This window comes from Callorhinus ursinus, unplaced genomic scaffold, assembly GCF_003265705.2.
Source record: "Callorhinus ursinus isolate GAN/ISIS: 27379988/994484 unplaced genomic scaffold, GSC_fseal_2.0 scaffold14, whole genome shotgun sequence".
NCBI classification, from domain to species: Eukaryota; Metazoa; Chordata; class Mammalia; order Carnivora; family Otariidae; genus Callorhinus; species Callorhinus ursinus.
Window position 1 is genome coordinate 33,414,767 of NW_027397076.1, and position 17,656 is coordinate 33,432,422.

The 17,656-nt window shown below is 37.6% G+C and overlaps 1 long non-coding RNA gene across 1 annotated transcript in view; it reads left to right on the plus strand.

Annotated features, from left to right (window-relative positions):
* LOC112832366 (uncharacterized) overlaps positions 1-7,490 on the plus strand; it is an 11,780-nt gene extending 4,290 nt beyond the window's left edge. The window contains exons 2-4 of the long non-coding RNA XR_003210371.2: positions 322-434; positions 6,400-6,476; positions 7,195-7,490. This is a non-coding gene — a long non-coding RNA (uncharacterized lncRNA). The remainder of the gene's footprint in view (positions 1-321; positions 435-6,399; positions 6,477-7,194) is intronic.
* The last annotated feature ends 10,166 nt before the right edge of the window (positions 7,491-17,656 follow it).

Below are 17,656 nucleotides of genomic sequence, written 5' to 3' on the forward strand. Positions count from 1 at the left end.
ACAGAGAGAGAGAGAGAGAGAGAGAGAGAGGCAGAGGGAGAGGCAGGTTCCCAGGACCCCGGGATCATGACCCGAGCCGAAGGCAGACACCCAACCATCTGAGCCACCCAGGCGCCCCATTGCTGCTCTAAAAAATTATTAGAGATTTAGTTCCTGGAAAAAACACATCAGATGTCAACCACAGGTCTCAGTGGCTTAAGATCAGGGTGTCAACAGGACTGTATTCCTTTCTAGAGGCTTTAGAGGAGATTCTATTTCTATGGTGTAAACCCTGACAGTTGGGTTGTTTTTTCTTTTCTCTTTCTTCTTTTTGTAATGCAGGTGCTTGACTTAAGCTTTGACTGCAGAGGCATCCACTGCAAAGAAACATCCTCTTCAGTGATGACTATTTCAAAGAAACACATTGCCAGCCACAGGACTAGATGAAGACCCAGGTTACCTCCCTGCACTGAGTTTCCTTTGTTTTAGAGATCTTGGTTGATTTTAATAAGTGACCATTTGGGCCACTTGTTTTTTTTTTGTCTTCCTGCACTTTGAATTCCTACTGTTATGTTTTATTTATTTATTTTTAAAGATTTTATTTATTTGACAGAGAAACACAGCGAGAGAGGGAACACAAGCAGGGGGAGCGGGAGAGGGAGAGGGAGAAGCAGGCCTCCCGCCCAGCAGGGAGCCCCATGTGGGGCTTGATCCCAGGACCCTGGGATCATGACCTGAGCCGAAAGGCAGACGCTTAACGACTCAGCCACCCAGGTGCCCCATACTGTTATGTTTTAAATTTACTACTAAGGAGTGTGCCTGGAAAACCCTAGACCCTCACCCTTGATACCAGGGTATCAAAGACCAAACTTCTTGCCATATTTCTGCTCTTTCATTTGCAGAATGTTGTCTTTTGTCTTAAAAATTTTCACTCAGTCTCAGGATGGCTACAGCAGCCCCATTAATACATCCTTCTACAAAAACATGCAAAGGCCAGAAGAGATAAATTTCCTTTCATGGGTTCCTTTTGTAAGACTAATGAAAAGTCCTCAGGATTCATTTTCTCAAATCTTATTGGCCAAAATTGCATCTCATTCTCATTCCTAAATTAGTATGGCTCTGGGAATGTAGTAGAGCCCTGAAGTATATTTACTCAATACCAGAGAGCAGTTAGCAAAGAAGAAGGGAAAGATGCTTATTGGGTAGACAGCCTCTATGTATGCAACACCATTGTAGAGTTGGAATTGGAAAAGTTTGTTTCATCCTTAATGCAATTGAAAAGTAATAGCTTTAGTTATCCTTTAAGGCTACTATCATTTGCCCATGAATGACTATACCAACTTCCTTGTACTTCCTGCCTAAAGTATTGTTCTCTTCTAATCATTTCTTCACAGTGAAGCACAGTGATATCTTTTTCTTTTCCAAATAACAATGTAATTATCCCATTAAAATCATTCACTAATTTTTCATCCACATCGATGAGATGAAAGCCAGGCCCCTTCCTTAACTCCTCAGCCTATTTTCTACCATTTCCTGCAGAACTTTATACTCTAATGACCCCAAACTATGGTTCTCTGAACTCCTTGCTATTTCTTCCTTTGCTTATGAAGCCCTTGTAGCCTGGCATGCCCTTGCTTTCCATTTCCAAACCTACCCATTTCAACCAGGAAATGTCTCCTCATCCTTTTAAGAATCAGCCAGGACATCAAATCTGGAAGACTTCTCCACGATTCTTCATAGTAGTGATAGTCAGGAGTCTCTATGAATAGAATTATAGGAGTGAGGTTGAAAAGCAAAGAGCTACTGAAACACAAACAAAAACTCCAAATCTGAGGCATGGCTATATGGAGAGAGTTTTTGAATAATCGTCAATTGTTTGTATCTCAGTGACAGCCTATTTATACCATATTTCTTCTCTGGTGCTATGATGCTTTGGAAATGAAAGATTTACTAGGCAAATAATAACAAATAGCTTCCCAAACTGCTGATCATTCATAAAATGTTACCGTTTATCTCTGAATCGTAACAGAGCTAACTATTGAAATGCAGTTATTGTTGAAGCCTGAGGAAGTATTCTTGTTTTTTTCTATCAAGGCACATATTACCCAATATCAAGTATTTCCTTCTCAGTTTCATTGCTTACCCAGTCACATTTTTCTCTACTTTAGTATGTCATGAAACTATGTTAAATGCTTTTTTTTTTTTTACTATTTATAAAATGAAGAAAGAAAACAGGAAATTTATAAGCTACTTGGGAAGAAAAGGGATTATCAATGTAACAATCATTTAAAATTATATTAGCATGAAGCTGCAACATTTCTCTTTCATACTCTGATAAGGCTAATGGAAAACAAAACTAGCAAATTCAAATATTTGCATAAACTGAAAACTTGAAAATAACAGTTGTTGCCATCTAACTACTTCATCCAAAATTTGAGAGGTATGTTTCTGTATAAAAGCTATTTAAGCATCGTATGTGAACATTTCCTACATAACAGCATATGCATGTATAGTAAGTGTACTTTCCCTTACTTCATGCCCCCAACCTTGAGTCAGTATTAAATATTAAGACATATGGTATACATGGGACCTAATTCAGTTAGCCAATAGATTCAAGAATTGTACCTTATAATCCTGTTACTAAAATTTAAGAATGTTTTGGAGTGAATTTTTTTTTTTAATTTGACAGAGAGACAGCGAGAGAGGGAACACAAGCAGAGGAGAGTGGGAGAGGGAGAAGCAGGCTTCCCGCTGAGCAGGGAGCCTAATACCGGGCTCCATCCCAGGACCCCGGGGTCATGACTTGAGCTGAAGGCAGAAGTTTAACGACTGAGCCACCCAGGCGCCCCTGGAGTGAATGTTTTAAGTGAACTATTTGATTTCCTTATTTGTAAGGGCATAAAGAATACAAGAGAAAAAACAAAAAGCCCTAAGGATCTACAGTATAGATTCTACACTAAATGCCAATGTCCTAAGACTGTATAAAGAATTCCATTCTCTACATTGGGCAATTTGTACTGTCTGAAATTTTATATTGCTTTTCTTCCCTCTTGCTAGAAACATTTTTACTGAAATTGGATTCCCTTTTGGCAATGGAGGGTGGTAAAGAATATGGTATCTGGAGACAGTTTTGGGTCAATCCTTACCCACAATATGACAGGGCGAGTGGTTTAATCTGAAATTTGTTTCCTCAACCCGTCAGTGGTTTAATCTTTAAATGTTATGGCATACAAGTTCCTGAACTTGTGTTCCTATGGGTCAGAAGCTTGACAACTTAACTGGGAGAGCCACCAGACACCACACAAACCAGCAGGAAGTCCAAACTAGAAATCTGTATGAATTGCTGGAGGCCAACCATAGACCAACTCCAGAGTATGAAGCTCCTAAGGCTATAGCCCTGGGGCCAGGGAATAGGGGGAGTTCCTACCTTCCACTGAATTTTCCCCCTGGAAACCCTGCCAGATTGCCATAATGTCAGATGATGAGAAGAATCCAGAGAAAGCACCCCCTCTCCACAACACTAGCTCTATATCACTTTCAAAATCATCAAATAATCAGAATATATATATATTTTTATAATCAGAATATTTTAAAGAGGCATCTGGGTGGCTCAGTTGGTTAAGCGTCTGCCTTTGGCTCGGGTCATGATCCCAGCATCCTGGGATGCAGCTCACTTTGGGCTCCCTGATCAGCAGGGAGTCCGCTTCTCCCCCGACCCTGCTCTCCCCGCCCCTCTCCCTGCTAGTGTTGTCTCTCTCTCTCTCAAGTAAATAAAACCTTTTTTTAAAAAACAATATTTTAAAGACATGCCTGGTAATTCTGTCTAATCTTTTATGAGGAAATCAAGAAATTCAAGCCACAAACCTTTACTCCATTTATTCTATACAAATAAAGATAAATATTTTACTTGAAGGGTGGGATATCAGTAAGAATTTCTAAATTGACTTTGTTCTCTTCCTTTAAAATGTAGATATTCAGAATGCCTGGGTGGCTCATTTGGTTAAGCATCTGCCTTCGGCTCAGGTCATGATCCCAGGGTCCTGGGATCGAGTCCCTCATCAGGCTCCTTGCTAAGCAGGGAGCCTGCTTCTCTCTCTCCCTCTGCCTGTCGCTCCCACGCTTGTGCTCTCATTCTCGCTCTCTCTCTGAAAAATAAATAAATGAAATCTTTAAAAAAATGTAGATATTCACTAATTCTACATTTTCAAGATTTTATTTTTATTTGAGAGCGAGAATGAGCAAAAGAGAGAGAGCATGAGCGGGGAGGAGGAGAGGGAGGGGGAGAAGTAGACTCCCTGCTGAGCAGGGAGCCTGGTACTGGACTCCAGGATCATGATCTGAGCCAAAGGCAGATGCTTAACCAACTGAGCCACCCAGGCGCCCCTCACTAATTCTACATTTTCTTAGTGCTTACTGTGTCAGTACACTGTGCTAAGAACTATGGGAATCAAGAACACATGGGAGAAGCTCTAAAGAGGAACATCTAGGAATGGACTCAAGAAAAGTTCTACCACGTAACTGTTGTTTAACCGTTGACAAATCAACCAATCTCTAAATTAGGGATTTCAGTAAAATCCAGGGATGGAGGTAAATGATTTCTCCATCATTGTGGTAGATTGCAAAAATAGCCACACTTACCCATCCCTTCCTATATGCCTACCTCTTTGCAAGGTGATTTTATATTTCCTTAAATCAAGAGGTGAAATAAAGTTCCTTACCCCTTGGACCTGAGCTATCCTTGTGGCTTTAGCAAAGAATGAAGAGCACCATAATTTTTTTGTATATAGAGAGAGACTTTTTAAAAAGAAGGAATTAGGGGTGCCTGGGTGGCTCAGTCCTTAAGTGTCTGCCTTCGGCTCAGGTCATGATCCCAGGGTCCTGGGATCGAGCCCCACATCGGGCTCCCTGTTTTGCAGGAAGCCTGCTTCTCCCTCTCCCACTCTCCCCGCCCCTTGCTTGTGTTCCCTCTCTCACTGTCTCTCTGTCAAATAAATAAAATCTTTAAAAAAAATTAAAAATTAAAATAAAAAGAAGGAATTAATCCTTCTGAACGCCCCAAAACATCACAGACCTGTTACTAAAGCAAAGCTATTAATTAGAAGTTATTTCAGTAAGAGACAGATGAATGGATAAATAAGATGTGGCACGCGCGCGTGCACACACACACACACACACATGCACACACAATGGAATATTATGCAGCCATCAAAAAAACCAAAATCTTGCCATTTGCAACGACGTGGATGGAACTAGAAGGTATTATGCTAACTGAAATAAGTCAATCAGAGAAAGACAAGTATCATACGATCTCACTGATATGAGGAATTTGAGAAACAAGACAGACGAGCATAGGGGAAAGGAGGGAAAAATTAAACAAGATGAAACCAGAGAGGGAGACAAACCATAAGAGACTCTTCATCTCAGGAAACAGGGTTGCTGGAGTGGTGGGGGGAGGGAGGGATGGGGTGGCTGGGTGATAGACATTGGGGAGGGTGTGTGCTATGGTGAGTGCTGTGAATTATGTAAGACTGATGAATCACAGACCTGTACCCCTGAAACAAATAATACATTATATGTTAATAAAAAAGTAAACAACAACAAAAAAGATGTTATTTCAGTAAGAGAGAACACTACCTGGCTGAATCTTAGCAATGTATCAGAAAGGGGAAGTCAGAAATGGAATACTGATTGAGTTTTGGATTCTGAGTTCAAGTGGTTTAAGATGGGTCTTTCAAGGCAAGGAGATGACTGGGATCAGGCAAATATGTGTTATAATTATTTAAAATTTGGTGACAAAGAAAGAGGATCTTGAAGTGACTTTTGTTGTCATTTGTTGCAAGTGTAAATTGTTGTGGATACCTGCAAGCTAATTATGGAAGTGAATAGTCTACTGTCTCAGATAAATCGATCTGTGGGAATTTTCTAAAGAACTGAAATTAATTACTGTTTATAGTAACATCCATTCCAGGCAAAATTTCCGTGAACAACCATCTAAGTCAAGTTGACCTAGGTGGTCTACAGTCTTACCTAAATCATATTGTCACACATATTCTCAATTTTTAGTGCATTTCAATTTTATGGGCATAAAATTATTGATAATATTTTTCTTTCAATTTTATGGGCATAAAATTATTGATAATATTTTTCTTATCTTTTACATTTCTAATGTAACTATAGTTATGTTTTCTATATTGCTTAGGTGTGCTTTCCTCTTTCCTTGAAAATTTTTCAAATGTTTTCTATTTTAAGATTTTCATAGAATCAATTTCTGAGCTTATTTTTTTCTCTTTATTGTATCTTAGCTTTCTCCTTCATTGAATTCTGCTCTTATTATTTCCTTCCTTCTGCCTTCTGTTTTCTTGGAATTTTATTCTGTTGTTCCTTTTCTAATTTAAGTGAAATCTTTATCTTATTTTTCAGCCTTCCTTCTTCTCTAATACAAACTTTAAATGTATAAAATGCCAAAAGGACCACTTCTCTGCATCCCACAGGTTTTGGTATGTAGCATTTTCACTTATCATTCAATTCTAAGTATTTTTTAGTTTTCAATATGATTTCTTCTTTGACCCATAAGCTATTTTACATGTGTTTTTAAGTGTTTTATATTCCTGGGGGTTTTATTTATATTTTTACTTCCTTCTAGCATTAGTGACATATAATTGACATATAACATTGTGTATGTTTAAGATGTACAACATACTGATTTGATACAATATATATTGCAAAATGATTACCGCAGTCGCATTAGATAATACTTCCATCACCTCACAGAATTACCATTTCTATTTGTAGTGAGAACATTCAAGATCTACCCTCTTAGCCACCTTTTCAAGTATATAACATTGTATTATTAACTATAACTACCATGTTATACATTAGATTCACAGAACTTATTCATTATAAGTCATAATTGGAAGTTTGTACCCTTTGACCAACATCCCATTTCCCCCAACATCCAGTCCTTGGCAACCACCGTCCATCTACAGATTAATGGATAAATAAAATGTAGCATATACGTATATTTATATATGTAACACACACACAATATAAAATTGTTCAGCCATGATAAAGAAGGAAATGTTGCCATTTGTGATAACATGGATGGAACTTGAGGACATTATGCTAAGTGAAATAAGCCAGAGAAAGACAAATACTGTATGATATCACTTATATGTGGAATCTAGCTGAACTCTTAGAGACATTTTTTTTTTACAGTAATAGAAGAAAATTCTAAAATTCATATGGAAACACAGAAGACCACATGTAACCAAATCAATCTTGAGAAAGAACAACAAAACTGGAGGCTTGGGGCACCTGGGTGGCTCAGTAGGTTAAGCATCTGCCCTCGGCTCAGGCCATGATCCCAGGGTCCTGGGACGGAGCCCCACGTTGGGCTCCCTGTTCAGCGGGAGAGTCTGCTTCTCCCCTTCCTTCTGCCCCTTACCCCCATTCATACTTTCTCTCTCTCTCTCTTGCTCACTGTCTCAAATAAATAAAATTTAAAAAAAAAACTGGAGGCTTTATACTCTGATTTCAAAATATATTATAAAGCTACAGTAATCAAAACAGTATGGTACTATTAACATAAAGATAGACATATAGACTAGTAGAACAGAATAGAGAGTTCAGAAACAAATCACCACATATAAGGTCAACTCATCTTCAACAAGGGCCCCCAAGAAAACACAATTGAGAAAGTGTAGTTTCTTAAACATACAGTGATGGAAAACTGGATATCCACATGCAAAAGAATGACATTGGACTCTTACCTTACACCATACACAAAAATCAATTCAAAATGAATTAAAGACTTTAGATGTAAGACCCCAAACTAAAATTTCTAGAAGAACACATAGGGGAAGAGCTTCATGGCATTGATCTTGGCAATGGCTTTTATGGATATGACATCAAAAGCATAGGCAATATAAACAAAAATAAGTGGGACTACATCAAAGTAAAAGGCTTGTGAACAGCAATAGCAATAACAGTGAAAAGGCAGCCTAAGAAATGGAAGAAAATATTTGCAAGTCATATATCTGAAAAGGGGTTAATCTCCAAAACCTCCAAGGAAGTACTAGAACGCAATAGTGAAAGAACTATTAACTATTAATTAAAAATGGTCTAAGAACTTGACCACAACTATATGGCCAATTAATCTTAGACGAGGCAGGAAAGAATATCCAATGGGAAAAAGACAGTCTCTTCAACATATGGTGTTGGGAAAACTGGACCACTTTCTTACACCATATACAAAAATCAATTCAAAATGGATTAGAGACTTAAATATGAAACCTAAAACCATAAAAATCTTAGAAGAGAACACAGGCAGTAACCTCTTTGATATCAGCCATAGCAGCTTTTTTCTAGATATGTCTCTTGAGGCAAGGAAAACAAAAGCAAAACTAAACTATTGAGACTACGTCAAAATAAAAAGCTTCTGCACAGCAAAGGAAACAATCAACAAAACTAAAAGGCAACCTATGGAATGGGAGAAGATATTTTCAAATGACATATCTGATAAAGGGTTAGTATTCAAAATATATAAAGAACTTATGCAACACCAAAAAAAAATTAAATAAACCAATTAAAAAATGGACAGAAGGCATGAACAGACATTTCTCCAAAGAAGACATTGAGATGGCCAACAGACACAAAAAATGCTCATCATCACCTAGACCATCAGGGAAATGCAAATCAAAACTACAATGAGATATCACCTCACACCTGTTAGAATGGTAAAATCAACAACACAAGAAACAAGTGTTTGGGGTAGATGTGGAGAAAAAGGAATCCTATGTACTACTGGTGGGAATGGAAATAGGTGCAGCCACTGTAGAAAACAGTGTGGGGGTTCCTAAAGAAGTTAAAAAGATCTACACTATGATCCAGCAAATGCATTACTGGGTATTTACCCAAAGAATATAAAAACACTAATTCAAAGGGATACATGCATCCCTATGTTTATAGCAACATTATTTACAATAGCCAAGATATAGAAGCAGCCTAAGTGTCCATCTATTGATGAGTGGATAAAGAAGATTGTGTGTGTGTGTGTGTGTGTGTGTGTGTGTGTGTGTATGCACAATGGAATATTATTTAACCATAAAAAATGAAATCTTGCCATTTGCAACAACATGAATGGAGCTAGAGAGGATAATGCTAAGTGAAATAAGTCAAAGACGAATACTATGATTTCACTCATATATGGAATTTAAGAAATCAAAAGAGTAGAAGGAAAAGAGAGAAAGTGAGAAATCAAGAAACAGACCCTATCATAGAGAACAAAATGATGGTTACCAGAGGGGAAGTGGGTGGGGGAATGGGTTAAATAAGTGATAGGGACTAAGGAGTACACTTGTCATGATCAGTGATGTATAGAATTGTTGAATCACTATATTGTACAACTGAAACTAATATAAGACTATGTTAATTGGAATAAAAGTAAAAACTTAAAAAGCCAAAAAAAAAAATGGGATAAGAACTTGAATAGACATTTTTCCAAAGAAAACATAAAAAAAGGCTAACAGGCATATGAAAAAATGCTCATTGTTACTAATCATCAGGGAAATGCAAATCAAAACTATAATGAGTTATCACCTCATTACCTGTCAGGATGGCTATTATCAAAAAGACAAAACACAACAAACAAAGGTTGGCGAGGTTGTGGAGAAACGAACTCTTGCACAGTGTTGGTGGGAATGCAAACGATGCATGGGAAACTATATGGAGATCCCTCAAATACTAAAAATAGAACTATCATATGATCCAACAATCCTACTCTGGGAATTTATCCAAAGAAATTCAATCAGAATCTTATGTAGGTATTAGCACTCTTATGTTCACTGCACCATTAGTCACAATAACCAAGATGTGGAAACAAGCTAAATATACATTGATAGATAAATGGATAAAGAATGTGTGGCATATACATATAAGAATACTATTCAGCCTTAAAAAAGAAGGAAATCTGAAACGTGACAACATGGGTGAACCTTTAAGAACAGAGAAATAAGTGAAGTGAAGCTAAGTGAAATAAGCTAGTCACAGAAAAATTCTACATGATTCTACTCATATGAGGTATCTAAAATAGTCAAACTCATAGAATCAAAGAGTGAAACAGTGGTTACCAGGGAATGGGAGGAAGGGTAAATGGGGAGTTGCTAATCAACATACATATTCAGCTGAACAAGATGAATAAGCTCTAGAGATCTGGTTGTACAATATTGTACTTCTAGTCAATAATGTGTACTTAAAAATTTGTCAAGGAGCACCTGGGTGGCACAGTCAGTTAAGCGTCTGACTCTTGGTTTTGGCTCAGGTAGTGATCTCAGGGTTGTGAGATAAGCCCCAAGTCAGGCTCCGCGCTCAGTGCGGAGTGCGCTTAAGATTCTCTCTCCCTCTACTCAGTGTTATATGCAACTGATGAATCACTAAATTCTACCCCTGAAACTGATAATACACTACATGTTAAGTAAATTGAATTTATTTATTTTTATTTTTTATTATGTTAATCACCATGTTACATCATTAGTTTTTGATGTAGTGTTCCATGATTCATTGTTTACGTATAACACCCAGTGCTCCATGCAGTACATGCCCTCTTTAATACCCATCACCAGGTTAACCCATCCCCCCACCCCCTCCCCTCTAGAACCCTCAGTTTGTTTCTCAGAGTTCATAGTCTCTCATGGTTCATCTCCCCACTCCAATTTTCCCCCTTCGTTCTTCCCTTCGTGCTATCATCATCTTCCTCTTTTTTTTTTTTTTAACATATAATGTATTATTTGTTTCAGGGGTACAGGTCTCTGATTCAACAGTCTTAAACAATTCACAGCACTCACCATAGCACATACCCTCCCCAATGTCTATCATCGAGCCACCCCACCCCTTCCACCCCCACCCCTCCCACCCCCCACCACTTTAAATTCAATTTAAATTAAAAAATTTTTTAAAGAGAGAGGGGAAAAAAAGATTCTCTCGCCCTCTCAAATAAAACTTTTTAAAAAAATTGTCAAGAGAGTAGATCTTATGTTAAGTGTTCTTACCAGAATTTTAAAAAGATTTTATGTATGTATGTATGTATGTTAAAGAGAGTGTGACTGGGGGGAAGGGGCAGAGGGGGAGGGAGAGAGAATCTCAAGCAGACTCCCTGCTAGTCCAACAAGGGACTTGATCTCACGACCCTGAGGTTATGACCTTTGCTAAAATCAAGAGTTGGATGCTTAATCGACTGAACCACCCAGGCACCCCTTACCAGAAATTTTTTTAAGTGAAATAGAAGATAGGCATACTCTGCAACCCAGAGATCCCACTACTAAATATATTCCCTAGTGAATCTTCCCCATGTTATGAAGAGTCATATATAAGAATGTTCACTGCAGCATTATTTGTAAATAGTAAAAACAATGTGAATGATCACCAAGGAAAGAATGTTGTATATGCTGTGGAATACTATACGCCAATTCAAATCAATAAACTAGAGTAATTAGTATGGGTAGATTTAAAAACTTTTTAAAATATTTTTGTAATGTGTAGATTAAAAGTGTTTTTCAAAAAATCTATGGCTCACTTATTTTTATGCACTGCTAGAAAATTGAAGTCTTTTTGTGTCTTTTTCATCCTTAAATGAATTCTCTTTACTGTCTTACCATCTCCTTCCTTTTCATTTGTTAAGAAATAATTTTCTAGCTGTTCTAATAGGAAGAACAATACTTGTTTCCTGGCTTGTTACAAGATTGTATTTCCATTTGCAAATTCGTCATGGTATATTAAAACACAAATGAGGTAGCTATAATCAATGGCAGTGGAACTCTAAAATACAATTACAGTGCTTCACAATTTGACTGGAAATGACAGATTGTAATTTGGATTACAGCATATTACAATTAATGCTAAATTGCCAATAGCGAATACATTTAACCCTCCTTCACACTTGTAATCAGTCAAGCATGAGATAAAGCATATCAGAGAACACAAATCATTACAGAATAAAAAGTACTGGCACTTGCGGAAGAAATAATGCAATATCCATTTCTGTTAAAGTCAACTTTTTTTAATGCTTTTGTTTTGGAATTTAAAAGGCAATTCTCGTGGTAAACCATCTCATCCAGTTCACTCAAAAGAACCTGTTAATTTGAAAGGAAAAAAAGTCCAATATATTTCATGAAAATATTCTTTACAAAGAACTGGATTATAACATATCCTTCTTTACATGGAAAGTTCTTCTACTATTGAAATGTGTTTTCATAAAGAGGATAATAAAAACAAGGCACCTGTGACCAATATTATGTAACCTTTGATTAATAATACTTATCTGCTAATAAATCAAATGTGGTTGTTAGAATGCCTCAGGTAGTTCATTAGGATATGTTTATCCTGAGTCTATACTGAATCACAGAATATTGGAAATTTCCCTTGAGAGTAATAATACTACGCCATTAAACTCATATACCCTCTTTCTAGGATGGTAAATTTCACTTTATGAATTTGAAATTGCATTCCAAGAATGAATTTTTCTCTGTATTGGATTGTGCCTGTTATAAAGGTTATCATTCTACATGCAATTACCCAGAATTGTTCAATATGCAAGCTCAAAACAAGGATTAAGTTAGCCTCTTCATGGTGACAAATGAACAACAGAGTACCATTTAATAAGAAGAATTAATCTATGGTAATACCACAATCTCCTAATAGAATTCATGCTCCTCTCTCTAATTCACTTTCAGAAAGTAATTTAAGGGTTGAAAGAACTGGTTGATAATTAACCTTTTAGAAAGCTTCAAGGAAGAAGGATGGCTTTTTTGATTTTTTTAGTTCTTATTAGTGTCCCATAAAATAACCATTAAGTACTTACTTGGTTTTGCTCTTATGTTCCTTCGAGTGTCTGGATCCAATTACTAGTCATGCCTATAAAATACCAGTAACAGGGACTGTCAATGGCCCAGTATTACTAAAGAGGACTTTAAGCAACCACTGGGGACATTTTGCCTCTCTCAACAGACTAACCTTCATCTTCCCTTGTAGCCTTGCCCCATTTCTCAAGGGTGACCTATTCCATTGGTTCTCAAACCTGGCTGTTAATTAGAACCACCTGAAGAATTTTTAAACTGTCTATGCTCAATCCTTAGCCCTAATTAACATTTCTGGGAATGGGGCCCAGGTATCAGTATGGAAATTCCCCAAGTGATTGGAATCTGCACTCAGTGTTCTATGTCCTCTGTTCTTTCTTTATACTTTCTTCCTTCCTTTTTTTTTTTTTTTTGCTTTTTTTTAGAGAGAGAGAGAGAGCGGGGGTAGGGGCAGAGGGAGAGGGAGAGAGAATCTTAAGCAGGCTCCATGCTCAATATGGAGCTGGTTGTGGGGCTCCATCTTACGACCCTGAGATCATGACCCAAGTGGAAATCAAGAGTTGGAAGCCCAACTGACTGAGCCACCCAGGTGCCCCTCCTTCCTCTGTCTTCCGTTTAAACTTATCATTTTCAAACTTACTTTAGAAGGAGAACTATTTTTTTTATTAGTTAATATACAATGTTATATTAGTTTCAGGTATACCACATAGTGATTCAACAGTTCCATGTAATACTCTGTGCTCATCATAGTAAGTGCACTCTTAATCCCTTCACCTATCTCACCCATTCCTCCCACCCACCTCTCCTCTGGTAACCATCTGTTTGTTCTCTATAGCGTCAGGGTTTTGGTTTGTGTCCTCCAGCTTGTGAGCCTTCTCAGTTTCTATAATCACATGAGCCAATTCCTCTTAATAAATCTACTGATAGATGGATATTGGTCCTGTTTTTTTGGAGACCACTGACTAATACAGTTTCTTTCTTTTTTTTTTTTTTAAGATTTTATTTATTTATTTGACAGAGAGAGACATAGCGAGAGCAGGAACACAAGCAGGGGGAGTGGGAGAGGGAGAAGCAGGCTTCCCGCAGAGCAGGGAGCCCAATGTGGGACTTGATCCCAGGATCCTGGGATCATGACCCGAGCCGAAGGCAGATGCTTAACAACTGAGCCACCCAGGCGCCCACTAATACAGTTTCTTTAGGCAACTTAAATCTCCATTGTTTGCAAAATCATACTAGCTCATTGGAGCTCTAGGACTGCAGAATAGAATTTAAAATCTGCTTTCTCAGGCCTTGGAGTATCTCCAGAAGCATTTGCCGAAAATACAGGAACCATAGTGACTCCCCATGAACCCATGATATTCACACTCCCGTTTGGGCCAGGCTCTGAGCTAACAGGGCTAGTAAAGAGATAGGAGGAACAGTTCCAGTCTTCAAAGTAGCTCCTGGTCTAAAATAGAAGACAGAAAAATAAATAATCACAATTCAGTGTTCATTCATTCAATGCATATTTAGTGAGTGCCTATGATGTTCCAGCATTTTTTTTAGGTGATCAGGATATAGCAATAAACAAAGGAGACAAATTCCTGTTCTCCCTGATTTTACATTCTAACCAGGGAAAACAGATATAAACAAAATAAATAAGTAAAAATTATACTATGTTAGAGGGGATATGAAGTATTGAAAAAGTTATGATTTTAAGGTAGTCAAGAGGCTTTGGGATACAATGGAAAAACATAGGAGAGGCATTTTGAAAACAGTTGAACTTGGTAAAAACAATTTTGTGACATGATGTGGTCAAGTAGAAGATTGCGATAGTTTGAGGAATGAAGGGAAAATAGAAGAACATGGAGGTTCCAGTGTGGACTTTTAATAAATTTGATTATAAAATAAGAAAGAAAAAGAGATGCTCACAATTAAGGGTAGATTTTAAGTGGGAGGTTCTTGATCATGTTTATAATTCTAGAAGAAGGGCCAGTAGAGAGAATGCTGTTCAATATGCTGGTGGGAAAAATGAGATCATCTATTAAAAGATCACCAGGTGGAAGGAGGTGGGATAGAGTTGGTGGGAAATATTAGCCTTGGGTGAAATGACACAAGCAAAATCTGCTGCTAATAGTAATAACTGCTAATATTTATTAAGAATTTACCATCGTGGGGGTGTTCTAAGCATTTTATATGTAATAACTCATTTAATATTCTCAGCAACCTTATAAGGTACATACTAGTATTATCTCTATTCTATAAATGAAAAAGCTCGGCCAAGAAAGTTAAGTAAATTGCCTAAGTCTCACCAGGAAATGCAACATAAACTTTCTAACCCAGGCATCTGGCTTCAGTCTTCAGTCTTCAATCTCAATCCTTATCCTATACTGATAAGTGTAAAAAGAAAGGAGGAGGGAGGGTCAAGCAGTTTGAGTGATGACTTGAATTGTTACAGAGATGGACATTCTAAGGATGGACAAAGGGTTAGGTGTGTTTAGAGAGTGTCAGACTAAATACATAGCCAGAATTTTGAAACAAAGGGGACCATGGAGGTTGTGCACTCTGTTGAGGCCCAGAGGTGTACTAGACTAAGCTCTATCAGAATAGGGATCATGTCCATGCAATACCTAGCACTGGACCTGGTGAATAGCAGGCACTTATTAAAATTTCTGTTAGCTTAAATAAGATAATTGAAGTTAAATATGTGCCTTAGTTAGGTTGGTACTGGGTTGAATGTTACAAAATTACCATTTATATTAGTCTTAATTCTTCTGCAAAGCACTTACCTCTTCCTTATTTCTTCTACCAGGCCCAGTGCCCCCCACCACCCCCAGTCAAGTCAATTTGTTTGCTAAAATTTGCCACTTCCCATTTTCATGTCATTGCATATATCTTCCTCTTAAAATGTCTATTTCACCCTCTTTCAAAGTCCACTATTAATATTATCTACTCTCAAGTATTCTTTTTTTTAAAATTTTTTTTAAAGATTTTATTTATTTATTTGAGAGAGAAAGAATGAGAGATAGAGAGCACGAGAGGGGGAGGGTCAGAGGGAGAAGCAGACCCCCTGCTGAGCAAGGAGCCCGATGCGGGACTCGATCCCAGGACTCCAGGATCATGACCTGAGCCGAAGGCAGTTGCTTAACCAACTGAGCCACCCAGGTGCCCTACTCTCAAGTATTCTTTTTTTTTTTTTTTAGGGTTTTAATCCTTATAATAACACACAGCATAAGAACATAACATTGGAAGAGCAACTGATACCCCAATTATAAAAAAGGGAGATACTGCATTCTCTCAAGTATTCTTAAATGATTAAATCTACCTGTTAATTTTTAACTTTGTGATCCCTTGTGTCATTCTTAAGATGTTTCTTTGCAAAAATGTTCAGTTTTTTAGCAAATTCTCTGTTTATACACTACATTTTTCTTTCTTAAGCTTTATTTATTTTCTGGAATAGGCGATATATTTACATGGCTCCTACTTAAATAAAATACACAAAAAGGTATCCAGTAAGAAGTATGCTTCTCAGGGGTGCCTGGGTGGCTCAGTCAGTTAAGCACCTGCCTTTAACTCAGGTCATGATCCCAGGGTCCTGGGATGGAGCCCCGCATCAGGCTCCCAGCTCCCTGCTCTTAAAATAAAAAGAAAAAGTATGCTTCTCATCCTTTTTCCAATCCAACCCAATTTCTCTCTTCAGAGGCAACCAATATTGTTAGTTTCATGTGTATCTTTTTGGAGATATTCAAGGTCTGTGGAGACAAATATGCATATGGTTACTCTTTTTTTCTTTATCTTTTTCTTTAAAGATTTTATCCATTTATTTGACAGAGAGAGAGAGCACAAGCAGGGGGAGCAGCAGAAGCAGACTCCCCGCTGAGCAGGGAGCCCAATACAGGGCTCAATCCCAGGACCCCCAGGTATCATGACCTGAGCCGAAGGCAGACGCTTATCTGACTGAGCCACCCAGGCGCCCCTCTTTTTTTTCTTTTCAACAACAAAAAAGATCAAGAACAAGGCAAGGATGTCAATTCTAACCACTTCTATTCAACATTGTACTGGGGGTTATAGCCAGTGCAGGAAGGCAAGAAAAAGAAAAACACATGCAAATTAGAAAGAAAGAAATCTCTTTGTCTTTACGGACTGATGACATAATAATGTAAAAAAAATATGTCGGGGCACCTCGATGGTTCAGTAGTTAAGCGTCTGCCTTCGGCTCAGGTCATGATCCCAGGGTCCTGGGATCAAGCCCCACATTGGGCTCCCTGCTTGGCAGGAAGCCTGCTTCTCCCTCCCCCACTCCCCCTGCTTGTGTTCCTGCTCTCACTATCTCTCTCTGTCAAATAAATAAAATCTTTAAAAAAAAAAGTCATCTACAAAGAAGTTATTAGAACTAATAAGTGAGTTCAGCAAAGTTATAGGATGCAAGATCAAGAGACAAATAATTTATTTCTATATGCTAGCAATAAATAATTAGAAATTGAAATTTAAAATACCATTTACAATAACATCAAAAACCATGAAATACTTAGAAGAACATCTGGCAAAAGACCTGTACACTAAACACTAAAACATTGCTGAAAGAAAGAAGACCTAAGTAAATGGACAGCTATACTATCTTTATTGGTTGAAAGATTCAATAGTTTGGTCAACTCTTCCCAAATTGATCTATAGATTCAATGCAATTGCAATCAGCATTCTAGCAAGGTTTTTAAAAATTATTTTTATAGACATTAACAAGCTGATTCTAAAATTCATATACAAATGAGTCTAAAATAGCCAAAAACAATTTTGGAAAAAAACAGAGGTGAAGGACCAATACAACATCAAGACCAACTATGAAGCTGCAC